Source organism: Schistocerca americana, chromosome 2 (genome assembly GCF_021461395.2).
Source record: "Schistocerca americana isolate TAMUIC-IGC-003095 chromosome 2, iqSchAmer2.1, whole genome shotgun sequence".
Taxonomy (NCBI): Eukaryota; Metazoa; Arthropoda; class Insecta; order Orthoptera; family Acrididae; genus Schistocerca; species Schistocerca americana.
Genome location: NC_060120.1, coordinates 872,641,309 through 872,660,866, shown reverse-complemented (window position 1 = coordinate 872,660,866; position 19,558 = coordinate 872,641,309). Strand labels below are relative to the sequence as shown.

Genomic DNA, 19,558 nt, shown 5'->3' with positions numbered 1-19,558 from the left:
CTCCAGGAGAATACAAAATGAAAATATTGTTATAAGTTCATACCTCACTGACGTTCTTTTTAGTGTTTGTGGCTAATGAGAGTAGACTCTGAAGCGTGCACAATTTACTTTCATGATGTGAAAACGCGATGCACAGTGATTTTCTAAAAACACACATGAGCTGAAACGTTATGACGACTGGCCACCGCGTGTCTGGTCTTGCGGACACTTAACTCGGTAAGGAAACTACGGTACGCAAGCAAGCGGAGCTAATATGAACTGGGATTCATTACAACGACAATACGGGCTGCGAACGGGGAAATCGAGTTAAGGGACTTTGACAAACGGCAAACTGTTATGACCCGGCGACTGAAAACAAGCTTCTTGGAAACGGAGAAACTGGTCAACTGTTTGTGTGCTACTGTCGTGAGCGTCTATGGAAAGTGGATGAAGGTCTGTGAAACTGGAGTAGGCGAAAAGGCATTGAGCGTACATACCTCGTCACAGAACGTGAAGGTCATAAACTTCCCCATCATGAAAAGCAGGACAGATACGTGATCTGTAGCAGATAAGACAAGAGAAATCAATCATGGTGGAGGAAAAAGTGCTTGGAGTAGAATGCACATTTTTGAACAGTGGAGTCAGCAGCAGACAGCCTATACGTTTTCTCATGTTGACCCAAAAACACGGTCAGTTACTATTTTCGTGGTCACGGGATAATAGAGATTCGACCGTGCATCACTGAAAACATATCGTTTGAAGAGATGAGTTACGTTTTTTGTTACGGAAGGTCTATGGTCGTATCTGGATACGCCTTAATGCACGTGAACAGCGATTCCGCACATACACAGCGTCATTGACACAGGCCGGCAGGAAAAGCATTAGCTGCGGGGTGACATTCATCTGGGTTCCATGTGACCTGTGGTAGTAATAGAAGGTACCATCACAGCTGTAAATTACATCAACTCTGTTGTGGACCACCTGCGTACCCTCAAGCTTGTTGTCTTCTCCGAAGGCGATGGCATCCGCCAGCTGGGTAACTTCGTGTCACAAGGCCAGAAGCGTGCTACATTGGTTTGAGAAGCATGACAGTGAACTCTTGTTGATACCTTGGACACCAAATTCTCCTGCCCTAAACCCGATGGGACACATCAGGGAGGCTAACAGGCGTCAGCTCCATGCTCACAGACCACCGACCCGTACTTTCTGAGTACTCCTTAACCTGTGCGTAAGCATCTGGTGCCATATTCCTCCGAAACCCCATATACGACCTCTCGAATCCATATTGTGCTCCGGCTCCGTAGGCGAATCAACACGTTATTAACCACGTGGTCTCAAAGTTTTGGAGCATCAGTGTATAATCAGAAGTTAATCTGCACCACCATATACTTTCATCTGTAGTAGACAAGTGTCACCGTCTCTGTGGTATGCAGATGTGGGGTCACGCAGTAGGCGCTGGAGGGGCTCTGCCGAAAAACTATATGGTATTTTACGCCATAATGGTAACAGGTACTGTACCTAGCCAATGTGATTTAATATTTGAGTTAGCATCAGCCCTCATGCTGTCAGCAGTTAGTCATATATGTCAGAGTATTTACCTACTTTAATTCTTAAAATTATTGTAGCAAATTTTAATGAGCGCTGTGCATACAACTTTTTAACGAAATGGACCTGCTAATGTCAACAAGAAATGGAATAGGCTGCGTAAAGTGAGATGACTGAGAACTGTTGTGCCCTAACTGGTTGAAGTATATTACCAGCATGTAAGCATTAGAGGATGTATGATATAACTTTGATGTTGAAAGAATACTCTATGTGTACAGGGTGTCTAGCGAAGGAATCCCTGATTTCAAAATTAAATAGACGGAAAAATGTGATCGATAGGCGAGCGCAACAAACGGTATGGGTATTATGAAAGGTGTAACAATTTTACACAAACGTTTCAAAATAGTTTGAAACCTGCTAACAAATGACGCTGTGATCACAATACGTAGTGCCTGTAAGTGCTGCGCCGCAGCTCAGAGCTACCGGTTCACCATCGAAACGTGAATGTAGGTTGAAATCGGACATCCCACTGGACAACGTGTTTTTCTGGTGCTGGTTCAAATGGTTCAAATGGCTTTGAGTACTATGGGACTTAAAATGTGAGGTCATCAGTCCCCTAGAACTTAGAACTACTTCAATCTAACTAACCTAAGATCATCACACACACCCATGTCCGAGGCAGGATTCGAACCTGCGACCGTAGCGGTCGCGTGGTTCCAGACTGAAGCGCCTAGAACATTTTGAGAAATATAGTTCCTCATCTTGTCACTGTGAAGTGATTAAGCTGCAATTTTTCTCTGTTTTGACATATTTCACGTTGAACTGGCAAGCAGACAGGAAAACAATCAAGCGTCTTACCATACTGCACTTTACTGAAAGCGAAGCTGAATGGAAATGAATAACTTTTCCATAAAGCTGACAAAGCCCGCTTGCGAGAACGGATAAAAACAAAGCTTAATTTGATGCTCTTGTCTACGATATACGATGCTCTTTCGTGGTGTGCAGTCAGTAGAAACTGAGCATTGAATACTGTGTACTGTACGTTGGCCCCATCATGCCGTTATTGTTTCGTGACATCATTATTACGTTATTTGTTTAAATTTTTGCGCTGTGGATAAAACAGTAGTATTGAATTTATTTGCTCTATTTCCACACATTTATTTATTGGTAACAGCAATGGTGGGAAACCGCTGCTTCTGCCGACGCAAATCGACAGAACCAGAGAATGGAAAATTACTTTTTGTAAGTAAGTATCACAAAGGCCTGCCTATAGTTACCATGGCAGTAGGAGGCTCTTTGTGTATTCAAAAATATCGAGTCACATATTATAGTGTACATTTATCATATATTTTATATTTATGGGACTGTCCTGCCAGTCAGTCCGTTGAATTAGTACAAATTCCAAACAATTTTCAGTACAAATTATATGCGTGAGTATGAGTCATTAGTTATGGATTGCTCAGATTTCTAAAACCATTTTGTTTATTTTGATGTAGTTACAATTGGAAACTATGGCAACAGAAGCTAAAATGTGGAAATTTGATATGTGCGAACAATATTACGGTTTTCTTAAGCATAAACTAAATCTAAACATAGCACAGAAGAAAGTAAAATCTGAAGAACGTTATTCCTAAAAATATTTAATGTTAGATTAATTGCTAATTTGCTGCGTGCCATAGCTACAAATTCAATGTTTTTCGGGGCAGTTTCACTTTGGCTTACTATGAAGCCACTTCGCAATACCGGCGCAGCGTAATTTATTACAAAGGAGGCTCAGCTACTAGATGAAGTGCGGTACTAAACCGAAAAAGAAGGGGGCTATCCATTCCTATAATAAAAGAATTAGCAGCATCAAAGTTGTGACACTGACGCCAACAATCGAAATGCCATTGCACTTACTTCTTCAAAGTCTCAAGCAAAGCATTATTAAGATGTCTATGAAATGCGTGTACAAATCCACAGTACTGGACGCGTGACTTCAGGAGAAATTGTACACGTATGATGAAGACATCAGTTCCATCCGGTGTACCTTAACGTTCACATGGATTTTATACTCTATGGTGTAGTGTAGAGAAAAACTTTTAATTGCAGCTGTGTTCCTTACAATATTACATAATATCATTCGTAACACACACTCCTGGTTATAACCGCAAATGAAATAAGAATCCAGTTAAATAATAACTTATTCATTCATTGGTAAACAGGAGGATATTTATTAATATAGTATAGTACGAAATTACGTAATTTGTTCTTACAGAGATCGAGACGACGGCCGAACATGATGGCAGTAACGAAATGGAAAGAGCAACATCGATGTTCGTGATTCGGCTACTGAACTGATGTTAGGATAAATTGGAACTTAGAATAATACTTACGCAAAAACATATACGTTTGCTCAGAAATGTTTGCGGTATTTGCTCTAACATAAGGCCTGATGGCCCCAATCTGGCCAGCATAATTTCCTAAATAAATAAAACTGATAACTATTACAAACCTTGCGACATTCCCTACAGTTAATATGAATTCGTATGATAAAAAGCACACTGACGGAAGAAAAATCGCAACGCCAAAGAAATGTTAATTTCGAATAATGAAATTTTGGGAATACCTAAGTCTGGGTAACATATTTAAGTGATTAACTTTAAATGCCAGATTTTTGCATGCAAGCATGAAGACGTGCATGAATTGTGTTATACAGGCGCCGGATGTCAGTTTGTGGGATGGAGTTCCATATCTGTAGCAATTCATTGGTCAATACAGGGACGGTTAATACTGTTTGTGGATGAGGCTGGTGTTTTCGTCCGATGATGTCCCATATGTGCTCGATTCGTACAGATCTGGTGACCGAGCAGGCCATGGTAACACGTCGACACTCTGGAGAGAATAATGTGCTACAGCTGCGATATATGGACGAGCGGTATCCTATTGGAGAACATCCCCTTGAAAGTTGTTCATGAATACCACCAAAACAGGCCGAGTCACCAGACAGACGTACAAATTTGAAATCAGAGTGGATTGGAAAAGCACGAGAGCGCTTCTGCTGTCATACGATATCGCACCCCCAGACGATAACCCCAGGTGTAGGTCCAGTGTCTTAGGACGCAGACACATTGATTGCAGGCCCTCAACTACGCTCCTTCTAACCAACACACTGCCATCACTGGCACCGAGGCAGAACCAGCTTACATCAGAAAACACAACAGACATCCACCCTGTCTCCCAAAGATCTCGCCTGACCCCAATGAAGACGCGTATGGCGACGGTATGGGGTCGGTATAATACACGCTTCAGGACGTTTGGCTCGGAGCTGTCCTTAATGTAACCGATTTATAACAGTTCGTTATGTCACTGTGCTGTCGTCAGCTACTGCTCAAATTGCTGCTGCAGATAGAGTACGATGCGCCTTACGCGGAACATGATAGTCGTTCCTCTCGGTAGCCATGCGACCGTGCGGAGCACGGTCTTCTTGTACCTGTAAATTCTCGTCACCACCGCTGGCAGCAATCATATAGAGTGGCTACATTCCAGCCAAGTCTTTCTGCAATATCACAGAGGGAACATCCAGCATCTCCTAGCCCTATTACACGACCTCATTCAAATTCAGCGTAGTGTTGACAAAAGGGTCTTTTTCGCCTTACAGGCAGTCTTGACTAACATTAACTAACCAAGTCTAAACTAAAGGTAACTAACGGTCACGATCGTTAAAGCGTGTATTTAAAGCAAACCTGATTTACGTCCTCATAGCGACACTACTAGCGCCACTCTTACGTGATGGTGTGAAATTTGAATAGACATCATATCTCTCAGATGTACTTTTAGAAACACGCCTACCGACTTCCTTTTTTTTCTGTTGCGATTTTTTTCCGTTAGTAACGTAACAAGACTGTTGTGTGAGCAAAGAGGCATTTTTACACAAATAAAAGTTTCTCATGTTCACTAAATAAAGAAAAAAAATCAAATGGCTCTGAGCACTATGGGACTTAACTTCTGAGGTCATCAGGCCGCTAGAACTTAGAACTACTTAAACCTAACTAACCTAAGGACATCACACACATCCATGTCCGAGGCAGGATTCGAACCTGTGACCGTAGCGGTCGCGCGGTTCCAGACTGTAGCGCCAAGAACCACTTGACCACTCCGGTTGGCATGAAATCAAGAGTAATTCATTAAGACAGCCTGGGAGTTTCCTTTACATTTCACACATCTTATGCCACGAGCACCTCATAGCATATTTTAGCACACCAATTGCTAAAGAACTGGTTGTAGGAATTTTTATAGTGGCTGTGTCCATATGTTTAGACAGTATCGTGGTGGAATTATATGTAAAGTAGTACGGTCTGTAGAGAGACTAATGGTCATTTTGTCACATCGAGTGGCGTCTTATTTCTCCCTGAGTTACTACCATAATGAGTTGCTGACTTGTCTTGGTCAGTGGCAGCAGCAGCGCTTATCAATACTAGTACTGCTTTACCATCTTTGGTGTGCCCACTGTATTTCTGTGTGGTGGTGTGTGTGGCAGTCAATCAGTTGGGACAGAGCAGTGAGGAAGTCTCCGTGACGCGCGGTCAGCCCTGGACCGCTGGTGGCGTGCACGCGTGGTCAGATTGGGAGGCACTAGCTGCGAAAGCTACAAAGTTCGTTGCCCACCAAACCAGGGCACTGAAATTTAGTGATCACTTAACCTGTTATGAAACCTCAACTGCTGTGACATCTCTTCGTTCATCGCCAGTTGCTGCTTCCTGGGCCGTTCCGGTTAGTGGCAATGTATGGTGTTTTGCAGTCGGGGAACTTGTGCAGCCATCTTACTGTATGGTCTTTAACTATTAAATTAGTTACTATTGATCAGTGAAGTGCATCAGCAGTATTTTCTGCCTTGTGGCCATTAACGCCGCAGTTACTTGCCCTGGTCGTTAGTGTAGTTTTCCAGCAGTGTGTTTTTCCTCGCCGTGTTGATGCTGTTCGGCAGGGTGTGCAGCCTTTAATTGTTGGTTCTTATTTTTTTCTTAGAGTGGTTATTGTGCCTTGGCCGTAGTTAGGCGCCAATTTTGAAGATGTAGTGCTGCTGGTATCTTCGACCTCGGCTGATACTTTTCGTTGTCATGCCATTGGTCAGGCAAAAGGGAATTGATTAGGTTGTAGGTCGGTCCTTCAGCCATTCGGGTTGCCATCCAATTATTTAACTTGGCTACCTGTCTCACCTCACCATAGGTTGAGCTACCTCCTCAGGCCGACCCTTGGAACACTTCTGAGCACCACTGTCTTGTTAGTTTTACATTGTGATTTTCATTTTAGTCTGAAGTACTGTGCGAGGCCTTCAGTCGTCCATTAGGTTTGTTTTAATTTTAAAATAAGGCCTTCAGCTGACTCAAAAAAAAATTTGAACATTGATTTGTTTAAAAACTTAATTTTGAAAGTTTGCTCTATCTGAAATTCTGTTGTCCAGGCCTTAAGTCCTGAGTTGTTCAGTGTCTAGTGTGTGGCCTTCAGTCGAGCTCTTATGTGAAATATTTTTTTAAGTAAGGCCTTCAGGCGTGTGTATTCTTTAAAGCAATTTTTTATAACTTGTGTTCAGGCCTTCAGCCGTTCTTGTTTTTGGTGTGGTTTTGGACCTTCAGCACAGGAAGTATCTCAAGTTTTCTTAACTAGGCCTTCAGCAATATAGTTTTATTTTGATCCTTTTAAGGCAATGTATAATTAAGTGGTTCTTAGGAAAATAAAAGTTTGTGTGTTTTGTGCAACTGACAGTAACTGATTATGACCCCCCTCCACAACCATAACCTGATCTGCTCTGTCCTGCGAAACCAGATTTAAACTATATATTTATTAATGTAAACAGTTTTTTTACGAGTTTTCTTTGTCGTGGAGCATTTGATTATAGAGAAGAATAGGATTATATTACAGCTACTAATTTAAATATTTGAAAGAAAATAGTGAATGAGTCGAACTTCCATAGCTCAGTCAGTAGAGCACTTGCTCGCGAAAGGAAAAGGTCCCGACGTCAAGTCTCGGTCCGGCACCCAGTTTTAATCTGTCAGGATGTTTACTGTCAGGGCACGCTCCGCTTCTGTATGAAAGCGTTATACTGAACATGTTACCAGTTTTAAATTAATGTTCGCAAAGTATTTCCTTTACACAGTGAACGTGTTAAGTGTTTCAGGAAAAGAAATATGGCTTTATATATAACTCACTTTCTTCGCAAGTGACATAAACTACAAGCCCTATGTAACTGCCAACATAATGCTACGTTCACTTCGAATAAACCTTAGACCATGCCCGAGTTAAATGCAGCAGATGAAATTCTAACTACAATGGTGTTACGAAGTGCCAAAAAAATTATTTGTACATGAAGGATTTGATGTGGAGGTCATCCACAACTGATTTAACACATTTGGAAAGCAAGAATCCGCTTCGGTTGTAATACAAATTTATTCGTTTAATGGGGAGACCGGTTTCAGATCATTAGAGCCCCATCCTCAGGTACTAACAATTAATCAAAACCAATCATACTTGCATAGCGGTCGGCCAGTCAGTATGGAACGTCAAGATTACTCCGTCCCACGTGAAAGGGAGCTACGAGCAGCCTGCGGAGCGCTTCACAGTGCTCAACAAGCCGGAAGTTGATTGTTGGCCACGTGTTTCGCTTGAGCTCTAACGCTCTGAAACAGGTCATGCAGTTAAGCGAACAAACTTTTGTTACAACCTGCTTTATAAGTATTTGGATGCAGACACCGCTGTAACTGAAATCTCTACAGCGTTCCCAGTATAGCTCCTCTTTTGTACTTTTACTTGTTCCCTAAAAATGATAACACTGAAACTTTTACGAACTTAACAAAGCCGTCATAATTTTTCCACATGGGGGTAGGCAAGTCTGTCTAAACGAAAATAAATCCACAGACGTGGAAACAGCTTAGGGTGTGCTCCATGGTTCTGTTATTGCACCCTTACTGTACAAGACATACATTGCAAGTTCCATGTCACTGTTAACAAATGCCGGCCGGAGTGGCCGTGCGGTTCTAGGCGCTACAGTCCGGAACCGCGAGACCGCTACGGTCGCAGGTTCGAATCCTGCCTCGGGCATGGATGTGTGTGATGTCCTTAGGTTAGTTAGGTTTAAGTAGTTCTAAGTTCTAGGGGACTGATGACCTCAGAACTTGGAACTATTTAAACCTAACTAACCTAACGACATCACACACATCCATGCCCGAGGCAGGATTTGAACCTGCGACCGTAGCGGTCACGCGGCTGCAGACTGAAGCGCCTAGAACCGCTCGGTCACATCGGCCGGCCGCTGTTGACAGATGGTGCTCTTACATGTAAGGAAGTCGCAGTGTCAGAAAATGGCAGGAAAAACTAGGAAGACCAGCTGAGGATCAAGGTTCGGTGCTCGGGCTGGCACTTGAAAGCCAATATAAAAATGTAAAGTATGGACCAAAATAGATGGAAAAATCCATTTGACTCCGATTACCCAATTGATTCATTGCTGGAAACAGCAGCGGCCTCAAAGTGCCTACGTATTTATGCACGGAACGGCCTGAAGCGGAACGGCAACATAAAACGCGGGTGCCAGCGGAGAAAATATAATTTACCTACGAACGAGGTAACTAACAAAATTTTTTTTCAACTCTTCCATCAATGTTATCGGCGGTCTGAGACCGTACAAAACAAGACTGATAGACATGATCCGAAGAAGAGTAGCGCGTTCCATCACGGGATCACTTAGTAAACGTGAGAGCGTCACGGGGATGCTCATGCAATTATAGTGACAGGAGCTGAAAGAGAAGTAGTGCTGTTTGTCACGTAAAACTTTCCAGTAGCGTATGCTGCGTATCATGTCACTATAAGCTCTCTAAAGACAAGTTAGATAATTTTAAAAGAACGTACATCCAAAAAAGCTCTTCCACAGTCAGATGGAAACGTAGTTCTAAATCGCTCTCAGTGACATTCCAGGGGCTGCTTACCCATCTTCGAATGCTGCTGGATGGAAAATGTCACTGTGTGTTATTTAAACTGAAAGTATTCTACGAGTGTTGGCATCACTGATATCTGCTTTCTAGAGAAATGGTATGGTCACGGCAAGTGATAAAAACTACGTAACAAATGGTTTCTGTTTCGGTTGCAGGGGAAAAGTAAAATTAACAGTCAAGACCTGTTACAGGATGTGTAAACGTCAATGAAAATCTGCTCGTTATTCTGACATCAGATAGTCAAAACACATTGCACCCGTTTACACAGAATCTGTAGGGAAATGATTGTAATACTCGTTGTTTCTTCCTCATTTCCTAACATCAGCTGCTATAACAGTTGTACGAATCCTAATCTTGATCTCTAGGTTCTGTTCTACAAAATATTGTAGCAAACAGATCAAGCATAGCACAGCACAAGTGTAGCACAGATCACTTATCACTACGAATGAGAAATTTGCATTAACTTAAGGAAAAATTTGTTTGAAACTTAACATTGATACAAACTCCAAAATACACCACATAACAGCTTCAGAACTGAGTTTCATATAACTATTTGTACACATTCATTCATGCCACATATTCGAGGCACCGAGGACGGTTAAATGCAAATAAAACGCACTGCGTTGCTCGAAAACGAAATGCCATTCAAATAGTTGCAAAGATAGGGACAAGAAAACACGTCAGACTGCTGTCATACATACTATGCGAAGCTCAGTCATTATAAAATTCGTCATTAAAATAAACGGAAACTTAAATAAGAGGATAGCCATACATATGGTAAATGAAGTTATATCCCACTTAATAAGTGTGATTCCTTTGAAAGAGGTGCAACGTGCATTTATTAGTTAGTGCCTGCCTTAGTACGTCGGGAAGGCACGTTCCGTACAAATGTAATGAATGATGAATACGTTTTAGTTATAAAAGTGGTATCTGCACTTGATACAAACATCACTAAGCAAACGTCCTGATATCTGTGTGATAGTATAAATGAATACAAATGTGGATATAGGAACACTGTTGATGATCCTCTGTTATGATTGTTTCTGAAGAAATGACTCCATAAAAATCACCATTTCATATCAGAAATTCCTTGTAGCAAGTTTGTTCGTATGGTGAAGTTGTAGTCATCTCATATGCACAGGCACACATTATCATTAGTAAAAATCGATATGAGAGGAACTAGAATTTGCAACTATTGTCAAGGTTGTTGACTTCATTCAAGAATTTTTGTTAAAGCTGAACTATAATTCGTATGAATTATGTCTATATTATTTGACTTACGATGAAACGTGGATACACAATTACTTGCAGAAGAATTTCGAAGGGGGTGAAAATTTAAGAAACTAATGTGAAAATCGTTTTGTCGCTGTGGAAAATAAAGATACCGTTGTTTTTGGGAGGGAGGCACAGAAGACATCTATACTAAATATTTGGAAACACATAAAAACCACGCGCCCGCATCTCGTGGTCGTGCGGTAGCGTTCTCGCTTCCCACGCCCGGGTTCCCGGGTTCGATTCCCGGCGAGGTCAGGGATTTTCTCTGCCTCGTGATGGCTGGGTGTTGTGTGCTGTCCTTAGGTTAGTTAGGTTTAAGTAGTTCTAAGTTCTAGGGGACTGATGACCATAGATGTTAAGTCCCATAGTGCTCAGAGCCATTTGAACCATTTTTTTTTAAAAACCAAGCTGCTGTCATTAGGCAACGTTACTGGACACATACAAAAAGGAGAAGAAGGCACGTCTGAGATGAGAACATTGTGCCTGTTCAGACGTGACCTGACGTCAGGAGATCGAGCTCCATCCTGATCTTCCAGTTTCGACTCGTGAGTTATTTCTGTTTCCTGATATCATCTAGTGATCTGGACACAAGGAATTTTTTCCAGGTGAACAGATTATCTGGGCAGAAAAAATATTACGCAGAGAGAGGAATACATAGTAGAACAGGAATACTGTAGTCCCGGGGGAACAAATGAATTGAAATGAAGCAAATTTGTGACAGGTTACAGCTCTTGAAGACCCTAATTATTCTTGTCACTCAATATGGAGAATTCGTGTCGATAGGTAAGAGAGAGACTGTTTGTGCATAACGTACCAGATGTGGCGTCTGGCTGTGGAGTGTTGTGCGTTGTGGAATTTCCGGCGCCTGTCGCCTGTTATTAGGCTGTGAGGCAGCAGCTTGTTTTATACCGTTGAAGATGCTGCGTCACGGTCGCCGCTGACTCAGACAAAATGACGCAACAAGATAAACCGAAGTAGCGAACTATATTCACCGGCTCCACGAACCTTAGATTGCAACAACTACTGTATTATTTCGATTGTAAAGAAACAACGATTATTTTGTTAAACGTTCACTCCGTTGTTTGAAGGTCATTTGGCGAAAGGAATAGTTACTTAACAAACCTACCAAAACTACACAACAGGCATGTATTCTTCCGCCAATTTAGAGCTGAATGATTCAGGTGCAAACTCAAATCCCTTGTTATCTTTGTGGCGCCAAGAAATGTTGCAACCGTTACGTCAAGAGATAAATTGAAACTTGTCTGCTATCTCCGCCTACTTATTTCATAAGCGAACAAATGCGCCACTCGCATGTCTTCCGTTTCCTTCCCAAGTGTATTATTTTAGCCGGCGTTGCCGTTTTAGATGCTCCGAGAGATTGTCAGACTGCTGTTTACGATTGCTTATCCCTCTTCATTTTTGTCGTATGTACGCAACCGTTGTTTTAAGTGGAAAATATTACAATGGTTTCGCGAATAACACGACAGCAGGAAGGCATTATTAGACACTCCTTTGGTGTTAAACGCATTTTTGACATTTCGTCTCGTTAATGAATTTTGGTTTACATATTTCTAATAACCAAGAAGAGAGTGTGTGATGTGCAGACACTGCTTTCGTAATCCAGCATTTTCCTTAATATGGACTGACGAAACTGATGTTTGATATACGCCCTCTTCCCGAAATTTTTAAAAGCGTATTTTGCAGTGTTCTGTTGGTTTCCAATCTTTCCTTCACATCATCCTAGCCACCTTTTTGAGTTGGACTGACAGAAAGTCTAAAGTCAAACGGCAGAAATAAAAGCGCTATAATACAAGTGAACAGAGCAACAAAATTCATTTACACAAAAGAAATTAGAGCTTGAACGAGTTCGCTTACGAATGGAAAGTGATTCCTTTATACTTTAGACCAGGACTTCCCAACATGTGGTCCGAGGACCCCTTAGGGGTCCGCCGGCTCTTTCTAGGGTGTCCGCGGCCACCTTTCACCAAATAGTGTAAAATAATGAGTAAGATTATTGAATAAAAATGCGAAAATCAAATTCATCACATTTTTTTTTTTTTCGTTTGAAAGACATGGGTACTTCTACTTCAGGTCGTATTCCCAAGCAGCCTTTGCGGTTCCTAAGTGAGAACGCATACACAGTTTCGTGCCGGAGAATGCTGCTGCTCTGATCGACTGTTTCGCAACAATACGGGGGTCGTTTGTGCGCCAGCTCACTGCACTAGATGCGCTGAAACCTATTACGCATGCGCGGAGCGAGCTTTGTGGACCAATAACAGCGCTCGCTGGCACGTATGCGGCCCCAGGAATCATTAAATGTTAAACTTGCTTTGTCAGTGCACTACCTATTTCATAATTCGATTTTTGACCTTCAAGTTGTTTTCACTCTTCTCTAAACCAAAGACTATTGATACAACGGGTGGGGGTGGGGGTGGGGTGGGGGGGGGGGGTAGGGAGGGGGATGGGGCGTCATTGGGAACATGGCACTCGCATTAACAAGCTTTCAGTTGCCATGGGTTTCGCTCTGAAATTTAAAGTTACTTTGCTCTCTACTGAGTAGAGGTCTGCCATGGATTTTCGACTGAAGAAGGGCTCCGCCAGCTGAAAAGGTTGGGAAGCCCTGTTTTAGACTATTATCAGATTCATTAGTGCAGCCATAAATGATGCAAGCTGGCATTTTTTATCAAAAAACTTCCATTTTTATCGAAACACTTCCACCAGGAGCTAATGTTTGGGGCAGCTAACACAGCGAATATCAACTTCAAGTTTGTGACGTCAAGACAACTCCCCATTTTATACGCACATGCAGTTTGCTCCACCTAGCTCACAAGCGACAAAATGGCTCTGAGCACTATGGAACTCAACTTCTGAGGTCATTAGTCTCCTAGAACTTAGAACTACTTAAACCTAACTAACCTAAAGACATCACACACATCCATGCCCGAGGCAGGATTCGAACCTGCGAACGTAGCTGTTGTGTCTAGACAAGACAGCCTAGACACAATGAGAGGAAGCCGAAAGGCACGCGCTTCAACTCACGCAAGCTGGCGTGAGGTCTGAAACAGGATACGTAATAAATGCTCTAAAGAAAAGTACTTAGCTTCTGGAATACTTAACTTTAATCCACATTTGTAGAACATCGCTCTTGATGATACATGTTATAACCACAATATATATATAGCAAAGGATTATGGCGCCTTGCTAGGTCGTAGCAATTGTAGCTGAAGGCAATGCTAACTATCGTCTCGGCAAATAAGAGAGTATTTGTCAGTGAACCGTTCCTTGCAAAGTCAGCTGTACAACTGGGGCGACTGCCAGTACGTCTCTCTAGACCTGCCGTGTGGTGGCGCTCGGTCTGCTATCACTGACAGTGGCGACACGCGGGTCCGTATACTAATGGACCGCGGCCGATTTAAAGGCTACCACCTAGCAAGTGTGGTGTCTGGCGGTGACACCACAGTAGCAGTCTCGCGGTTTCAGACTGCAGCGCCTAGAACCGCACGGCCACTTCGGCCGGCTCTCATGCGACATTATCTCAGGACTTTGACTTGCGCAAGCCAGCCAGTGACCTTAATGCGAATTTCAGTTAGAGAGTACATGTCCTGCTGGAAGAGTCACCATTCTGTCTGGTTCCAGTTTTGGCACCAAACAGTCGGTAACCTCCGATGCTGCAATAACATAAATGAGATTGCTACAAGCTCCTAGCTTACACTGCATATTCCATGTGTACTTCACCTACGTTCCTTCAAGCGCATATTACTTTTGAATCACTTTTATTGCAGAGAAATTTCTCGTGTTGTATGTTTATTTAAATACTAATGGTACTTATTATTCCTTCCTGGTACGTTCAGAAGCATGGGCGCACGTGGACATAGACATCTGTAAGCACACATACAAATCAGTCCCGCTCTCACTTGAGTATTAGTAAGCAGGTTATGCTGATCACGTTCTTTCGTTACTTATGGTAAAATTAGGAGTTCAGTGGATTTTTAGACCACATTTGAGATGGTTGCGGTTGTCCATTCTGGGCAACCTATCACGTAAGCAAAGTACTCGAATATTATATCGCCATTATTAAAATTACCAGCACTTGTGTGGCTTTACTTCAGACCTAGCAATGGTTTTCACATGACTCGTTGTCCCATTTAACGGATCCTTTGCAAAGAGTAATGCACATGCTTTGCACCAGCTTGCACTATGCTTTATTTTACATAGTGTTTTCAGGTCCACATTATGTACTGCTGTTGTAGTTCGGCTGGCAGTCACAGTTCAGATCAGTCGTCGTCTATAACATGAGAATCGTTGCACAAAAAAAAAAAATCATTATCCATGCAGAATTCCAAGCTAAGATTAATCAGTCACTTTTCTTCAGAAGCACGTGTATGAAACTTAAGTTACGCTTGCGAAATTTTAGGCATGTGTCAATATATCTTCTGCATCAGAGTTATCAAAGAATTATGACTGAAAAGTGGACACGAATCAGTTTACAAGTTGTTGCAGAATTTCTCTTGGGCTTTTATGTAAAGTTTGAGAAACAATGGTTGCTTTCGAACTGAATACCAACAAGATCCATGTGCCGCAGTTTTAATGCCAGCCTGTTATTACACCTGTGTCTCACTGTAACGCAGTTTTTTGATGATTTGCTTTACTGTTCCACTTAGTTTTGTGTGTTAAACTATTATTTACATGTGGTTTTTGTACACCTCAGTCTTACAGCAATAGTTGTTACATTTCTCAGTTATCATGTTATAACTTCAAAGAATCCAAGTGGTCACTGCAGACGCTGATGGCTTCCTGCATTTTAGGGACCCAATATAAGGGACTCCTCATCAGTTTCAAACGTAACCTTTATGTAAGAAACGGAAGTGTACAGGCCAGCTGAAAAACAGAACGATATTGTTATGAAATGAGTGCCGTTATGGAAACGGAACCATTTCAATGGTAGCGGCGTAGCATTTGAATTTCGTAGTTGTGTCAAGCAACGCTGCTGGGACATACAGGGGGCGGGGCTGTCCCTGCACCGCCCGAGGCGGAAAGATAAGCGCCGAGTTCTGGGACCAAGTTGCACGCAACGGTAAACGCCAGGCCGGCTTGCCCGTGGTGAATTTGGGTGAGGTGACAAATGTCAAGGGACTGCTCCTAATATTGTGCCAAACGCCTTCTGCCCAGTGTGGTTCAGAAACTCGACGCGGTATCGAATCAATAAGTTGCTGGAAGTCACCTACAGAAATAATGAGCCAAACTGCCTCTATAGCCGTACACAACTGCGCATGTGTTGCTGGTACGGATTTTGTGCACGAACTGACCTCTGAATTACGTCGCATAAATTCTCGGCGTGATTCCCGTCGAGCGATATGCGTGGCCGAATCATTCGCTCGAATTGTCCAGAATGTTCTTCAAACCAATCGCGAACAGTTGTGGGCCAGTGATATCGCACATTGTCACCCATAAAAATTCCGTCGTTGTTTGGGATCATGAAGTCCATGCATGGCTGTAGATGGTCTCAAAGTAGCCGAACATAAACATGTAAAAACAGCCCACACCACAGCGCACACCATTATGTAGCCACTACCAGCTTGCACAGTACATTATTGACAACTTGGGCCCACGGCTTCATGGAGCGTGCGCCACACTTGAACTCATAAGACCAGTCCACGGTATTACAGTCGTATAGGACACAACTGAAGACATAAATTTTGAAAATGAGTCCCTGATCATATTTTTGGCACTTTATTGTACAGCTTCGTCTTAATCATACAAACTTTTACACTTAATTATTACCGGTTTCGGCTGCTGCCATCTTCAGGTTAGAAAATATTTGGATGTAGTATCAAACTAAACATGTACGCACATAGTAAGTGTTCATTATGTACCTACATGTTTAGTTTGACGTTGGTACTACATCAGAATATTTTATGATCTGAAGATGGCAGTAGCCGAAACCGGTAATAGTGAGCGTAAAAGTTTGTATGATCAAGATGGACCTGTAAAATAAAGTCCAACCGATATGGTCACGAGCCCAGGAGAGGCTCTGCAGGCGTTGTCGTGGTGTAATCCAAGGTATTCGCGTCGGTCTTATACTCTACGCAAAAGCCGCTTCTCTCGGTCATTAAGTGAAGACCTTCGGCCACTGCGTTGTCGGTGGTGAGAGGTAACGCCCGAAATCTGATATTCTAGGCACACTCTGGGCACTATTCATCGGACTACTGAACTGCCTAACGATTTACAAAATTGGAATGTCTCATGCGTCTAGCTCCAACTACCATTCCACGTTCAAAGTCCGCCAATCCCCATAATCACGTCAGAAACTTTTTCAAAGGGATCAAGTGACAGCTCTGCAAGCGCACTGACCTTTTATATCTTATGTCCGGGATACTACCATCATCTGTATACGTACATTTCGCTATCCCATGACTTCTGTCGCCTCAACGTACTTCACGGTCAATGTGGAAGCATTGACGAATGTGTGAAGATTCCACCACAGCACCAGTTGTAGTGTAGCTACTAGAAACGCTCCGGTTGATGGAGTTATTATGCAGTTCTGTTAAAACGATAACTACTGCTGAGCGCAAACTGAAAATTTGTTAGCACTATTCTCAAGACTTTATGTTAATATGTTGTAATTTGAGCAAATGTTTTTATTCTTTGTGGCGCCTGATATTTAGTATGTGTTTTGGAAATATGTTCGATATAAATTCTGTGAAACATAGCACACGGAATCTGTCCAACTCTATCTCAGCCCTACCTCTCCAAAACCAAACGTTTGCCGTCTCACTAAGGCTTGAGGCAAATGGGCGCATTCCTAGAGCCGGTTTGAGGACTTTCTTCGCTACAAGCGATGTACGCTTAACACTTGGCGCCCAAAACCCTCCGTTGCCGGTATTAGTTGCCTTTTTTTGCGTTCTTGGTAAGACCATTTTAAGGCAAATTGCATAATCTTTAACTGAATTATACGAAACGTGAAATGATGCATACAGTACTTAGGTGAACAGATGCAGACGCTCACTTACAATGCGAGGACAAAGCTATACTTTTGTGAAGGGTGTACTGTATGGGGAGCTGGTTAGTCGCGAACTATGTAGTCGACACTGTTGTATTCGTCTTTTTTTTTAAAGATGATTTTACGAGGGCGTTCAGTAAGTAATGCAACACTTTTTACTCGGCCAGTTTCGGTGGAAACAATTCGGAATTTGTCGTGGGGCTTCGAGGAATATTTTCCCTTCGGCTCTTATAGTTTCATGAAGTTACGACATGTGGTCGGGCTATATATAGACTTCAAAATGGCATCTGCAAAGCAGGTGCGTTCCAAGTAGAGAGCTGTCATTGAGTTTTTTTTTCGCGGAAAACCAGAGCATCGCAGATAATCATACGCGCTTGCAGAATCTCTGCAGAGAGCTGGCAGTGAACAAAAGCTCGGCGAGGTGTCTGCCGTCATCAAATCAAGATCACGCAAACTTGCCCGATCTCCCGTGTTCTGACCGGCTCCACACAGACGTGACTCCTGCAGTGTTGTAACGTGTGGGCTGTCTCATTCGAGGTGGTCGATGGATCAAAATCAAACACCTCGCTGCCCAACTAGACGCCTGTGTTGGTAGTTATGGCACTAGTCTACTAGCTGGCGCCATGTCACGGATTCTGCATTCTGTGCTTTCTTAACTGCAATAAGTGGAGCACACCTTAACCATATCTTCATTTCGTAAAACCACCTCCTCCGCACCGCACTGTTGGCACCACACATGATGACAATAACATTCTCCAGGATTCATCAAACTCAAATATACAATTTTTTATAACCAGCAGAGCCGCGCGAAGTGGCCGCGCTGTTAGAGGCGCCATGGCATGAACTGCGCGTCCCCTCTAGCTGGAGGTTCGAGTTCTCCTTCGGGAATGGATGTGTGTTTTGTTCTTAGCATGTTAGTTTATGTAGTGTGTAAGTCTAGGGACCGATGACCTCAGCAGTTTGGTCCCTTAAGAATTCACATAAATTTCTACTAGTTAGGGTACTCAAACTCGTGTGCCCGTTCTTCTTCCTATAGTTCGGATCTTGCACCTTCCGACTTCCATCTGTTTGGCCCAATGAAGGATGCACTCTGTGGGAGACAGTACGTGCGTGATGGAGAGTGCTGATGCAGCAAGATGTTAGGTCCGACGTCGATCAGTAGACTGGTACCATTGTAAGACGTATGCTTTGCCGACGATGGGCGAGGTATGACAGAATCTCTGACCAGAGAGTAGTTTATCGTTAGTTGTTGCTTGTCGCTAGTCTGCGCTTGTCTGCGCGAGTCGACACTAGTAGTCTGGTGTAGTCTGCGTGAGTCGGCGGGAGTCGGCATGCGTCGGCTGTCTGCTCTGCTCGCGATTCTGGTCAGGATTCTGGAGGGTGAGTATTGTTGTAGAAGGTAAAGAAGCAGCCTTGCGCATATTTAATAATGTATGTTAATTGTAATTTAATTTGTTCAAAAAAATGCCCCAATAATAATTTTTATAATATAAAGTAACTATTTTAAATAAAAGCATTCATTTCAATTTAAAGAATTTTTCCAATGCATTATTATTGCATCCAAGAATGAAAAAAAAAAATTTACGCCAGCATTGCACGAAGCTGTGTCGAAAAATTAATTAAGAGCAGATATAATTGCAGTTTTATTGAGGTAAGAATTTTTGCTTTTTTTATTCAGAATACAGGGCCGAAGGGCAGCGCTGCTGTCCTCATAAAATTCATCAGGTTACAGAACTTTTTTATTATTTTGGTGTTTAGGAATTTTTCTATTTCGAACCTGACATTAAATGAGAAA

The 19,558-nt window shown here is 42.6% G+C and overlaps 1 protein-coding gene across 1 annotated transcript in view; it reads right to left on the bottom strand.

Annotated features, from left to right (window-relative positions):
- LOC124596293 (glutathione S-transferase D5-like) overlaps positions 1 to 11,620 on the bottom strand; it is a 38,181-nt gene extending 26,561 nt beyond the window's left edge. Inside the window, exon 1 of the mRNA XM_047135386.1 lies at positions 11,578 to 11,620. The gene's annotated coding sequence lies outside the window, so the exon portion shown is untranslated. The remainder of the gene's footprint in view (positions 1 to 11,577) is intronic.
- Positions 11,621 to 19,558: the final 7,938 nt, after the last annotated feature.